The following is a 13,994-nucleotide window of genomic DNA, read 5'->3' on the forward strand; positions in this document are numbered from 1 at the left end:
TGAGTCATATGAAGTTTCACATTGAACGATGGAACAATAAAAGTAATAATTTTAAAATACTGATGATTTATTTATCATGCAATCTATACTGCCCAGCAACCCCAATTTAACCCTAAACTAATCACGGGTCAAACCGTAGTGATAATTTATCTACTAACTGGTACACCTTTAGACTGTGGGAGGAAACCAGAGCACCCGGAGGAAACCCACATGTTCCATGGGGAGGACAGATAGACTTCTTACAGAGGACGTCAGAAATTAAATTTAACTCCAATGGCCCGAGCTGTAATAGCGACACGGCATCAGGCTCATCAGGTTGTGAAGGGTCTCGGCCTGAAACGTCAACTGTGTATTCACTTCCAAACACGCTGCCTGATCTGCTGAGCCCCTCCTGCATTTTGTGTGTGTGGCTCCTCAGCTGCTGTTTCTAGCAATCTTTTAAAACCAAATCTATGGATTAACTGAAATGAGAAGCAGACCTTGCCCGGTGTCCCAGCCATGTGCCCGCACCCATGCCACCCCCTGCCCCTGGCACTCCTTCTCTGCCACTTGTCTCATACCCCTCTTGTGGCACTCCACCCTCAACATTCCAAACATCCATTTTTCCCACCAGATTTACAAACTAACTCTCTGTTCCCCATTGATAAATACAGTACTGTACAAAAGATAATACACAGCTCTATTATCTCTCCCCCTCCCTCCCCACCCTCTCTCCCTCTTTTTTCTGCCTCCCTCCCTCACTCTCTCCCTCCCTCTCTCTCCCCTTCTCCCTCTCTCTCTCTCATTCTTCCTCTCTCTTTCTCTCTGCCTCCCTTCCTCCCTTACTCACTCTCTCCCTCCCCTCCCTCATTCACTATCTCCTTCTCTGCTCTCCCCCCTCTCTTTCTCACACACTCCATTTTGTCTTCGATCTTGCATAGTATCTAAATCTCCTGATCACAGCACTGTCCCATGCCTTAGCATTTTTGATTCTCAATAATTCAGCCCCAATTCTTGATTTAGATTCCGAGGTATTTCTTATCTGTGATATTTCTCATCACCGCTCCTGGATCCAGTTGCAATGTGTCTTTTGTCAATGTGTTCTGATCTTCCTTCTATCACAAAGTCTGGTCTGTTGGACAAATTTCCCTCATTAACACATTCTTGATGGGGTTCACTGATATTGTCACTGGAGAATCAAACCCCATTGAAACATTCCTTTCTGATTTAATTGATTTATTGTTTATTTAGGCCTGACTTTGTGAATATAATCCCTGTATATTTAACTACTGCTCTCTTTATTTCTCCTTACAAGAAAGGAGGTAATTCTGCCCATTGAATCTATATTAGTTTGCAGAGCAATCCAAAATCCCACTAATATTCCCTGTCATTTATCTTCCAGCATTGCTATCAACACCGCTCTATTAAACCATAAGACCAAAAGACATAGGAGCAGAATTAGGCCATTCAGCCCATCATCTACTACACTATTCCATCATGGCTGATCCTAGATCCCACTCAAACCCATGCACCTGCCTTCTTGTCATATGCTTTGATTCCCTGACCAATCAGGAAAATATCAACTTCCACCAAACACCATTTTTGTTTTGTTAAAACCATCATATTATTTATGAGATCTATGCTGGGTAAACATCTGTTTACTGTGTTGGCTTTGTTGGCAGGATTATAGAGTAGTTTTATTTTGGCAGGAATTTTTGATGGAGATATATTCCCATCTTTTCTAACAAATCAACTTGGACCAATCTCAAGGTTGGAAGCTGAGTTGGTGAAAAGTATTCTAGGGAGAAAGCCTGAGAAGGATGTCTCCTCCTTTCTGACTGCAGATGTCTCCCTTTTATCATTGTTGGTTAGGCCTAGGACACTAATCCACACAAAGATTTTTACTGTTCAAGATCCAAAGGTCTGAATGGGGTCAAGGGATATGGGGAGAGGGCAGGAACGGGGTACTGATTGTGTATGATCAGCCATGATCACAGTGAATGGTGGTGCTGGCTAGAAGGGCCAAATGGCCTACTCCTGCACCTACTGTCTACTGGCTATTGCCTTAAATATGCCCACTGATTTAGCCTCCACCATAGTCTGTGGCAGAACATTCCACAGATTCACTATTCTCTGGCTAAAAAAAAATCCTCCTTACCTCTGTTCTAAAGGTACTCCAAGTGTGGCCTGACTAGTTTCTTATAAAGCCTCAGCATTATCCCTTTACTTTTGTATTCTATTTCTCTAGAAATAAATACCAACATTGCATTTGCCTTCTTTACCACAGGCTCAACCTGTAAATTAACCTCCTGGGAGTCTTGCACAAGGACTCCTAAGTCCCTCTGCACCTCTGACGTTTGAACTTTCTCCCCATTTAGATAGTAGTCCACACTATTGTTCATTTGACCAAAATGCATTATCATACATTTCCCAACACTAAACTCCATCTGCCACTTTTTTGCCCAGTCTTCCTATTTGTCTAAGTCCTGCTACAATTGTATTGCTTTCTCAGCGCTAGAGGAAGCACCTATCCTCCAACTTCACCTATCCTTCCCCTTCACCTACCTTCCTCCCCAGGTGGAGAAAATACAGGCTGCCCCCCCCCCCCCCCACCAGATGGAACAGTCAGAGTGAGAAAATGGAGGTTGTACAGATTAGCAAATTTGTTCCATCCGCCACAAAAGGTGGGTTTCCCCAGTGGCCACTCATTTTAAATCTACTTCCCATTCCCATTCCGACATATCAGCCTTTTGTTCCTCTATATCCCCCCCTCCCCCAGCCACCTACCTTCCCCCTCATCTATCACCTTTTAGTTTGTACTCCTCTCCTCCCCCCACTCCCCACCTTCTTACTCGGGCTCCTGCCCCCTTCCTTTCCAGTCCTGATGAAGGCTCTTGGCTGAAAATGTTGATTCCTCTCCAGAGCTGCTGCCTGTCCTGCTGAGTTCCTACTGCACTTTGTGTGTGTTGCTTCGAATCGATCAGTCGGAAGTCCATTTTTTAATGGAAATAAACTTTTTTTTTCCAAAATAAAAAGGATTTACAAGAATAAGCCATGCAACACCTTTTCTTACTTTATTGTGTCTGTTTTTTTGTGCTGCACTGGTTTGGAGTAACAATTATGTAATTTTCCTTTATACTTGAGTACAGAAAATGACATTAAACGATCTCGAATCTTTTTATTTTTACATTCATAGGCAATGCGTTCAGTGCTAAATTACATTGTTTAAAACCAATAGGGCTGTTGTGCCCCCACATGTCACCCCCTCCCCGGGGTGGTATACTACTCCCATAATTGAGGGGCCTCTCCTTGTCCAGAAGCAGAAGACCCATATATGGTGGGCCTCCCCCACAAAGCCCTTCCAGTGGCTGCACCGAGCTGCAGTGCATCTCCTCCTGCATCCTGGAATGTGCTAGTCGGCGGTGTTCCTCCGCGGACATCTCGATGTGCTGGCAGACCCACAACTTGCGAGCAGACCAAAGGGCATCATCCACTGAGGTGACGATCCGCCAGCAGCACTCGATGTTCGCCTCTGCGTGTGTCCCAGAGAAGAGCCGCGAGATTGCAGAATCCTCTACTGAGCAGGGTGAACCTTGACACAGGCCTTTTCATCTCTCTCCAAACCCTCATCGCAAATCCAGAGTCACAAAGAGTTAAGGGACTGTCTCGCCCCTGCCACATTCCTCTCGAGGCCAGCGGGTGGTGGGAATGATGTCCTGAACAGACAGGAAGGATCCGACTGGGCGGGGGGTGGGGGGCCCTCTCACTGCTAGCCAAGCCAGGCCTTGGTGTTTGTCAGTCAGTGCGAGCGATGAGGCATTCGTCCAAATGGTATGTTTGGCAGGAAGTCCATTCCAGTCCCTGTCATCTACATCCGGGATAGCTCTCATGCACTCCACCATTTTGACAGCTTCCAATTCCCTGGGTCCTGGCCGCCTCATGTTGAAGTTGAGAGGGGGAAAGGATAAGGGAGATTTATGAGGCAATCTTTTACACAGAAAGCAGTAGGCACCTGGCGTACGCTGCTGGGGTGGGGGTGGGGAGGGCTGTGAAAACAGATACAACAGTGGTATTTATGAAGTGTTTGAAAAGGCATATGAATTTACAGGGAATAGAGGGAGATGGGATTAGTTTAAATTGAAAGCAACACACAAAATGCTGGAGGAAATCGGCAGGTCAGGCAGCAACTATAGAGGAAGGTGAACAGTCGACATTTCGAGCCAAGATTCTTCTCTCATATCCCATGTTAGCATACCTAACTTGATGGCATGAACAGTAATTTCTCTAATTACTGGTAACCACTCCTGTCTGGTCCTCTTCTCCACCACTGTTAGTTCAAGTTCAAGTTGAATTGTCATTCAACTATACATGAAACAAATACCCATGAAACAAAACAGCCAAATGAAACAGCACATACAGCACATAAGATAGCAAGCACATATAAGATGCCAGTAAAATGTAGTCACACAAAAAAATATATCGTCCAAGACCCCGAGTCCATGAACGTTGCAGAAATCTGAGGTCGAACACAATACGGTTTGTCTTCTGCCGAGCAACCACTGGGGGGCAGCACTGACTCCAGCTCGGACGCTGCATCACACCGCCTCCTGGGCAGCTGTAAACAGGCAAGACGACGGCTTGAGGTCACACAACCCCCACCTTCCACCAATAAATCAGTGAACCGGACTTGCAGCATTCCACATTAACAATGTCCAACAGAGTCTTGTGATCACAAGAAAAGTGCCTAAGATGATCACTCTCTGCATTCCTTATCCCCATGGCCCCATTACCCCTTCTCTTTCCCCTTCCTAGCCCTCACAACCTGCCCATCATCTTCACCTTCCTCCCTCTGGTTCCCCACTTGCTTCCCTTTATTCCAGGGTCTACTGTCATCTCTTATCAGACCTTTTATTCTTCAGCCCCATGTCTTTCCTGTCTAACATCTCCCAACTTCTCACATTATGTTAGTTTATTTAAAGATACAGGCCTTTCAAACACAATGGCCCACACGGCCCAATTACACCTACGTGGGCAGATAACCCACCAACCTGCTGGTATTCTGAGCGTGCGAGAAAAGTGGAGCACCCAAACAAAATCCACATGGTCACGAGGAGGTCGCACAAACTCCTTATAGACAATGGCGGAATTGAACGCAGTCACCAGTGCTATGGTAGCATTACGCTGACCACTATGCTATCATGCCACCCCCCTGCCCCCCCACCCCGTTATTCCCTTTTTGATTCTTTCTCCAACCCACCCACCTTTCCCCTCACCTGGTCTCACCCCCACTATCACTTGCCAGTTTGAACATCTCTGACCTTCCCCCATCCCCACCACCTTCTAATTCTGGCTTCTGCCCCTTCCCTTTCCAGGCCTGATGAAGAGTCTCGGCCAGAAACGTCGACTGCTCATTGTCCGCAATAGATGCTGCCAGACCTGCTGAGTTCCTCCAGCGTTTTCTTCAGTCTCAGTTTATATTGGCATTAGGGTTGGTGCAGACATCGTGGGCCAAAGGGCTTGATACTCTGTCGTACTGTTCTATGTTCAATATTCTGCTGTGTACGCCATTCAGTAGAGACTATTGGGTTCTTCAATCTGTCAACAGAAAAATCTTCTCTGTTTAGTGAAATTCAGTGATCCACACTGTAACATTGATGGTTGGAATTTAAATCACTGTCAGATGATTAAAGAAATTATACTTAATTGCAAAGAAATCATACCAGTTGACGTGACTCATTATCATCAGTTACTGGGCTACTGATTAAATATGAGTTAAAGTGGCAGATAATCTGGGTCCAAATCACACACCCACTCAACTAGCCAAGCTTAATGCGTTTCTTGTAAAGCATTGTTAGAAGCCAAATACATTTGGAGCAGGTCAACAGGTTTGTCAGCACTTCATATAGAATCATTCCCTGCAGCTATGAAAGAAATCCTACAAAATCCTGCTAAAAGTAATGGTTCAGCCCAGTACATCATGGGTAAAGCTCTACCCATCGTTGAGCACATCTACGTGAAATGCTATCATAGGAAATCAGCATCTACCATTAGAGCTCCTCACCACCCGGCCCATGCCCTTTTCTCGCTGCAGTCATCAGGTTGAAGGTAAAGCGACTCAGGACTCAAACCACCAGGTTCAAGACCAGTTACTACCCCTCAACCATCAGACTCATGAACAGAAGGCGATAACCCACAGTGATTGGTTCCCACAACCAATGATCTCACTTTAAGGACTTTTTACCTCATTCCCTCATGTTCTCAATATTTATTACTATTTATTCATATTTGCATTTGCATAGCCTGTTGTCTTCTGAACTCCAGCTGATCTTTCATTGATCCTGTTATAGATACTGTTCTATAGTTTTGCTGAGTATGCCAGCAGGAAAATGAATCTCAGGGTTGTATATGGTGACATATATGTACTTTGTTAATAAAATTTACTTTGAACTTGGATGTAAAGATTAAATCTATTTGTCGCATGTACTGTGACATGTGTCATTTTTGCATCAACGACCAACACAGTCCGAGGAGTGTGCTGGGACAGCTTGCAAATGTCGCCATAATCATGGTGGCTATAAAGCATTGCACAAATCACTATGCTACTGGGTTGCTTATATATCTGTGAGACAGGTTTCCTTCAGATCTTTCCCCTTTCACCTTCAACCTATACCCAGGGAAGGTGGCAGGGTGGAGATTCATCTCTACCAAAGGAGGAGTAAGGCGCTCCTCCCCTCCACTACCCTTGGGGAAGATGTAACCCCTGCTTAGCCCCCAATCAGGGTCAGGTGAAGCATTGGGAGCAGGTGGTGGATGGTTGTATGAGCAGCTAGCACATATCCTGGTTATGTGACCACTAATGCCAGGCAGTCAGTCTCTGAAGAGTTTTGATAAAGGCTGAGGTCACTTGCCTTGTAAAGGACTAGAACATAAAAGCAATGATATAATGTTGAGACTTTATAAAGCACTGGTGAGGCCTCACTTGGAGTATTGTGAGCAGTTTTGGGCCCTTTATCTTAGAAAGGATGTGCTGAAATTGGAGAGGGTTCAAAAGAGGTTCACGAAAATGATTCCAGGATTGAATGGTTTGTCATATGAAGAGCATTTGATTGCTTTGAGTCTGTACTCACTAGAATTCAGAAGAATAAGTAGTGACCTCACTGAAACCTGTCAAAAGGTGAAGAAGTTGATAGAACGGATGTGGACAATCTACTTCCTATGGTGGGAGGTCTATGACCAGGGCACTCAACCTCAGAAGCGAGGGGTGTCCTTTTAGAATGTACATGAGGAGGAATTCCTTTTGCCAGAGAGTAGTGAATTTGTGGAATTCTTTGCAACAGGCACCTGTGGAGGCCAAGTCTTTTTGCATATTTGAATCAGAGGTTGATAGATTCTTGATTGGTCAGGGCATGAAGGAATATGGGGAGAAGGTAGCAGATTGAGACAGAGAGGAAAATTGGATCAGACATGATGAAATGGCGGAACAGACGCAATGGGCCAAATGGCCTAATTCTGCTCCTATATCTTATGGTCTTATCACCTTGAACCCCGCTATCAAATCATTTCTCTTTCTCCTTTGTTCCAGAGAGAAAAGCTCAAGCTTGCTCAACTTATCCTCATAGCACATGCTATCTAGTCCTGGTGCCATGGTAGCCCAGCGGTTAGCACTATTATAGCTTGGGTTATCCAAGTTTGGTGTTCAGCTGCAGTGGCATCTGTAACAAGTTTTATGTTCTCCCTGTGGCCACATGAGTTTCTTTTGGGTACTCTGTTTTCCTCCCATAGTCCGAAAAATGTACTGGTTAGTAGGCTAATTGTTCATTGTAAATTATCCTGTGATTAGGCAAAGGTTAAATAATTGGGTTTCTGGGTGGTGCAGCTTGTTGGGCCAGAAGGGGAGATTTGGCGTGGTGGTAATTACTACTGGATAAGTAATCCAGAGACCCAGTTATACGCTGGGGATGTGAGTTCAAATCCCATCATGGCAGGTAGTGAATTTGAATTCAGTTTAAAAAAAATCTGATGACCATGAAACCACATCGATCATCGTAAAAACCCATCTGGTTCACTAATGTCCTTTAGGGGAAGAATCCTGTCGCTCTTACCTGATTGGACATATGAGGGGTGATTGATAAGTTTGTGGCCTAAGGTAGAAGGAGTCAATTTTAGAAAACCTAGCACATTTATTTTTCAACATAGTCCCCTCCTACATTTACACACTTAGTCCAGTGGTCGTGGAGCATACGGATCGTGGACCTCCAGAAAGTGTCCACAGCAGGGGTGATTGATAAGTTCATGGCCTGAGGTAGGAGATGAGTTTTACACCTCTCGTTATGTGCATGTGCAGTTCAACTCTTTGAGTGATTATACAGAAAGTTTGAAGTTAATAACTTCTGTAGTATTTTTGTTTCAGATAATTGAAAATTGCAAGTAAGCACTGTCTGAGAAAATGGACAACATCAGCCTATGTGCAGTCATCTGTTACCTTGGTCTCAAGGGCTTATCACCCAAGGAGGTCCAAGAGGACATGGTGGCAACACTAGGGGAGGGTGAAAAATAAATGTGCTAGGTTTTCTAAAATGGACTCCTTCTACCTTAGGCCACGAACTTATCAATCACGCCTTGCATATGTGACTCCAGACCCACAGCAAAGTGGTTGACTCTTCTATGCCCTCTGAAATGGCCTAGCGAGCCATTCAGTTGTATACAACTACTAAAAATAATGAATGAACCCAGTCAGACAACCTGGCAACAACCTCGGCACTGGAAATGACAACAGCAAAACCAGCCCTGTCAACCCTGAAGAGTTTTCCTTACTAACATCTGGGGACTTGTGCCAAAGTTGGGAGAGCTGTCTCACAGTCTAGTCAAGTACCAGCGTGACATAGTTGTACTGAGAGAATCATACCTTATCGTTAACATTCCCGACTCCACCATCTCCATTCCTGGGTGTATTGTCTCACTGGCAGAACAGGCGTAGTAGAGGTGGTGACACAGCAGTATACAATAGAGAGGGAGTTGCCCTGGCAACTCCCAACTTTGACTCTGGACCCCATAAAGTCTCATGGCGCCAGGTTAAACATGGGCAAGCAAACCTCCTGCTGATTACTACTTACCGTTCTCCTTCGGCTGACGAATCAGTACTTTTCCATGTTGACCAGCACTTGGAGGAGGCATTGAGTGTGGCAAGGGGACAGAATGTACTCTGGGTGGGGGGTCTTCAATGTACATCACCTGGAGTGGCATGGTTGTACCTCCACAGACCGAGCTAGTCAGGTCCTACTGGACAGAGCTACTAGACTGGAACTCCAGCAGGTGGTGAGGGAACCAACAAGAGGGAAAAGCACTCTTCGTCTCATTCTCACCAACCTGCCTGCCGTGGAAGCATCTGTCCAGGGCAGCATTGGTAGACGTAAGTGACCACCACACAGTATTTGTGGAGACTAAATCCCATCTCCACATTGAAGAAACCCTCCATCGTGTTGCGTGGCACTACCACCGTGCTAAATGGGATAGACTTTGAACAGGTTTAGCAGCCCAAGACTGGGCATCTATAAGGCACTGTGGACCATCAGCAGCAACAGAACTGTACTCAACTACAGTCTGTAACCTCATGGCCCAGTGTATCCCCCACTCTAACATTACCACCAGCCAGGGGATCAACCCTAGTTCAATGAAGAGTGCGGGAGGGTAAGCCAAGAACAACACTAGACATACCTCAATATGAGGCGTCACCCTGATGAAGTCACAACACAGGACTACTTGCATGTCAAACACCATAAACAGCAAGTAATAGTCAAAGCTAAGTGGTCCCACAACCAGCAGATCAGATCTAAGCTCTGTAGTCCTGCCACATCCAGCTGTGAATGGTGGTGGACAACACACTGGAAGAGGAGGCTCCACAAATATCCTCATCCTCAACAATTGAGGAGCCCAGCACACCTGCAAAAGATAAGGCTGAAGCACTTGCAACCGTCTTCAGTCGAAGTACCAAGTAGATGATCAGCTCAGCCTCCTCCAGAGGTCCCTAGCGTCCCAGATGTCAATATGCAGCCAATCCGATTCACTCCACATGGCATCAAGAAATGGCTGAAACCACTGGATACTGCGAAGGTTATGGGCCCAACCAAAATCCTGGCAATAGTCCCAAAGACTTGTGCTCCAGAACTTGCCCCAACACTAGCCAAGCTGTTCAAGTACAGCTACGACACTGACATCTACTCAGCAATGATAAAAATTGCCCAGGTATGTCCTGTATGCAAGAAACAGGACAAGTCCAACCCAGATAATTACCACCCTATCAGCCTACTCTCAATCATCAGTAAAGTAATGGAAGGGGACAATAACAGTGCTATCATGCAACATCTACTCAGCAATAACCTGTTTACGGATGCCCAGTTTGGGTTCTGTTGACGCCACTCAGCTCCTGACCTCATCACCTCCATGGATCAAAGAGCTAAATACCAGAGGTGAGGTGAGAGTGATAACCCTCGACATCAAGACAGCATTTGACCAAGTATGGCATCAAGGTGCCCTAGCTAAAATGGAGTTAATGGGAATTAGGAGGAAAAGCCTCCGCTGGTTGGAATCATACCTGACACAGAGGAAGATGAACAACACACACAAAATGCCGGTGGAACACAGCAGGCCAGGCAGCATCTATAGGGAGAAGCACTGTCGATGTTTCAGGCCGAGACCCTTCGTTAGGACAAAGGAAGATGGTTGTGGTGGTTGGAGGTCAATCATCTCATCCTCAGAACATCACTGCAGGAGTTCCTCAGGAAAGTGTCCTAGAACCAACCATCTTCAGCTGCTTCATCAATGAATTGAATTGAATTGACTTTATTACTTACATCCTTCAAATACATGAGGAGTAAAAATGTTTGTATTACGTATACATTAAAATATGCAATGTGCTATTATAGTAATTTATAATAAATATTATGGACAACAGGATAGTCAAAATACATAGAAATACAGTAGCGTCAGCATGAATTAAGCAGTCTGATGGTCTGGTGGAAGAAGCTGTCCCAGAGCCTGTTGGTCCTGGCTTTTATGCTGTGGTACCGTTTCCCGGATGGTAGCAGCTGGAATAGTTTGTGGTTGGGGTGACTCGGGTCCCCAGTGATCCTTTGGACCCTTTTACACACCTGTCATTGTAAACATCCTGAATAGTGGGAAGTTCACATCTACAGATGTGTTGGGCTGACTGCACCACTCTCTGCAGAGTCCTGTGATTGAGGGAAGTGCAGTTCCCATACCAGGCAGTGATGCAGCCAGTCAGGACGCTCTCAATTGTGCCCCTGTAGAAAGTCCTTAGGATTTGGGGGCTCATACCGAACTTCTTTTGGGGCGCTTTTTCACCTTCCCTCCATCGTAAGGTCAGAAGTGGGGATGCTTGCAGATGACTGCATAATGTTCTGCACTGCTCGTGACTTCTCAGATAGTGAAGCTGTTCATACCCAAATGCAGCAGGATTTGGACAATATCCAGGCTTGGGCCAACAAGTGGCACATAACATTCGAGACAGGCAAATGCCAGACAATGACCATCTCCAACAAGAGAGGCTCTAACCATCGTCCTTTGACATTCAGAGGCATCACCGTCACTGAATCCTCTACTATCAACATCCTGGCCATTACAATTGACAGGAAGCTGAACTGGTCTATTCATGGCTATACCAGAGCAGATCAAAGGCTAGGAATCCTGCAGTCTGTAACTCACCTCCTGACTCCCCAGAGCCTGTCCACTATCTACAAGGTATATTGGAATATTCATCACTCACCTGGATGAGTGCAGCTCCATCAACATTCAAGAAGCTTGACACCATCCAGTACAAGGAAGCCCACTTGATTGTTACCCCTTCCACAAGCATCCAATCACCCCACCATCGACGAACAGTGGCAGCAGTGTGTACTATCTACAAGATGCACTGCAACAACACAACAAAGCTCCCAAGGCAGCACTTTCCAGATCCACAACCACTACCATCTACAAGGACGAGAACAGCAGATGCCTGGAAATGCCACCACTTGGAAATCCCCCTCCCAGTCACTCAAATCCTGACTTGGAAACATATCGCTGTTCCTTCGTCACTGGGTCAAAATCATGGAATTCCCTCCCTGACAGCACCGTGGGTCTACCTATCAGGTCTATCAGGGATTGCAGAGGTTCAAGAAGGCAGCGCATCACCACCTTCTCAAAATCATCCAGGGATGGTGTGGTGAACTGCATATATCTGTCTGGACACGCCCCCTGCTGACTGCTCCTGTGGCTCCTCCCACAGACCCCGGTATAAAGGCAATTGAGGCCTGAGCCCGGCCTCTCAGTCTCCAGGATGCAGTATGGTGGTCACTCACTGCTTGTTCCTTCTGCCAGTCAATAAAAGCCGATATCTCGCCTTTACGTCTCAGAGAGAGTTATTGATGGTGCATCAGATGGGCAATAAATGCTGGCTTAGATGGCAAAACCCACATCCCGTAAATGAATAAATTTTTAAAAGGGCTTGTTTCGTGCTGTATCTCTAAATAAAATTAAATAAATAATTCTCCTCTGCACCCTCTCAAAAGCTTCCAAAACCTTCCTATAATGAGGAGACCAGAACTGAATATCATATGCCCAGTGTAGCTTAGCCAGTGTTTTATAAAGGTGCACCATTGTCTTGCAGCTCTTGAATTCAATTCCCTTACTATGAAGGCCAATGCACCAAATATCTTAACCACCCTATCATCTGTGGTTTAAAACAAATCAGATGTTGCTATAATACCAGACAAACTCTTCTCCGGTTTCCAGAGGGCACAGGTGTCAGTTTTAACCAGTGTCTCAGAAGGAAGGCCAAACAACAAAGAAGCCTTGCCTGCTCCTTACGCAGTTACTCAAAGTGACAAACATCGCGGTGAACTTCCTCCCCTCAGAGATGAGTGAAAAAGGATCTATTAGCTTCCCCAGCATATATAATGTATGAATTTATTGACTGATTGCCCGAGGAAAAGGCAAGGCTTCTTTGTTCCTTGGCTGTCTTCCTAAGATGCCAGTTCAAACGGACACCAGCTCGAGAACTTTATACGTCTTATATGCCGGGAAAGCGCTAGATCCTTTTTCAGTTACTATAATTACTTTACAAGAATGTTGCCTGGACTTGAAGGCCTGTGTGATAGGGACACGTTGGACAAGATAGGTATTTACTATTTATTTGTTTAATTTTATTTATTTAATGACACTGCGAGGAGTAGGTCCTTCCAGCCATTTGGGCCATGCTGCTCCAGCAATCGCCGCATATAACTCCACAACGCTGTTTTCAACAATCTTGTAATTTTGGTAATGACACTATCTCTTCAATCCGTATTTGTTACATTCCGTCTGGGTAGCCTCCAACTTGATGGCATGAACATTGATTTCTCTAACTTCCACTAATGCCCCTCCTCCCCTTCTTACCCCATCCCTTATTAATCTATTTATTTATTTATTCCCCTTTATTTCTCTCTTTTTTCTCTCTCTCTCCCTCTCACAATCACTCCTTGCCTGTTCCCCATCTCCCTCTGGTTCTCCTCTCCCTCTTTCTTTCTCCCTAGGCCTCCAGTCCCATGATCCTTTCCCTTCTCCAGCTCTGTATCCCTTTTCCCAATCAGCTTTCCAGCTCCTAGCTTCATCCCTCCCCCTCCTGTATTCCCCTATCATTTCGGATCTCCCCCTCCCACTTCCCCTCCCACTTTCAAATCTCTTACTATATCTTCTTCCAGTTAGTCCTGACGAAGGGTCTCGGTCCGAAACATCGACCGTGTTTCTTCCTATAGATGTTGCCTGGCCTGCTGCGTTCCACCAGCATTTTGTGTGTGTTACTTGTAGTTAGTTGACCTACTAAGTTCTTCCAGTATTTTATTGCTTTGGATTTCCAGCATCTGCAGACTTTCTCGTGCATATTTTTTTTATTTCACTGGATTAAAATTCCCTATTTGCCATGCTGAAATTCAAATCCCTCTCCAGTTTGTTAAAATCAGCTAGATATACAGACGTTTACC

This window comes from Hypanus sabinus, chromosome 12 (genome assembly GCF_030144855.1).
Source record: "Hypanus sabinus isolate sHypSab1 chromosome 12, sHypSab1.hap1, whole genome shotgun sequence".
In the NCBI taxonomy this organism is placed as follows: domain Eukaryota; kingdom Metazoa; phylum Chordata; class Chondrichthyes; order Myliobatiformes; family Dasyatidae; genus Hypanus; species Hypanus sabinus.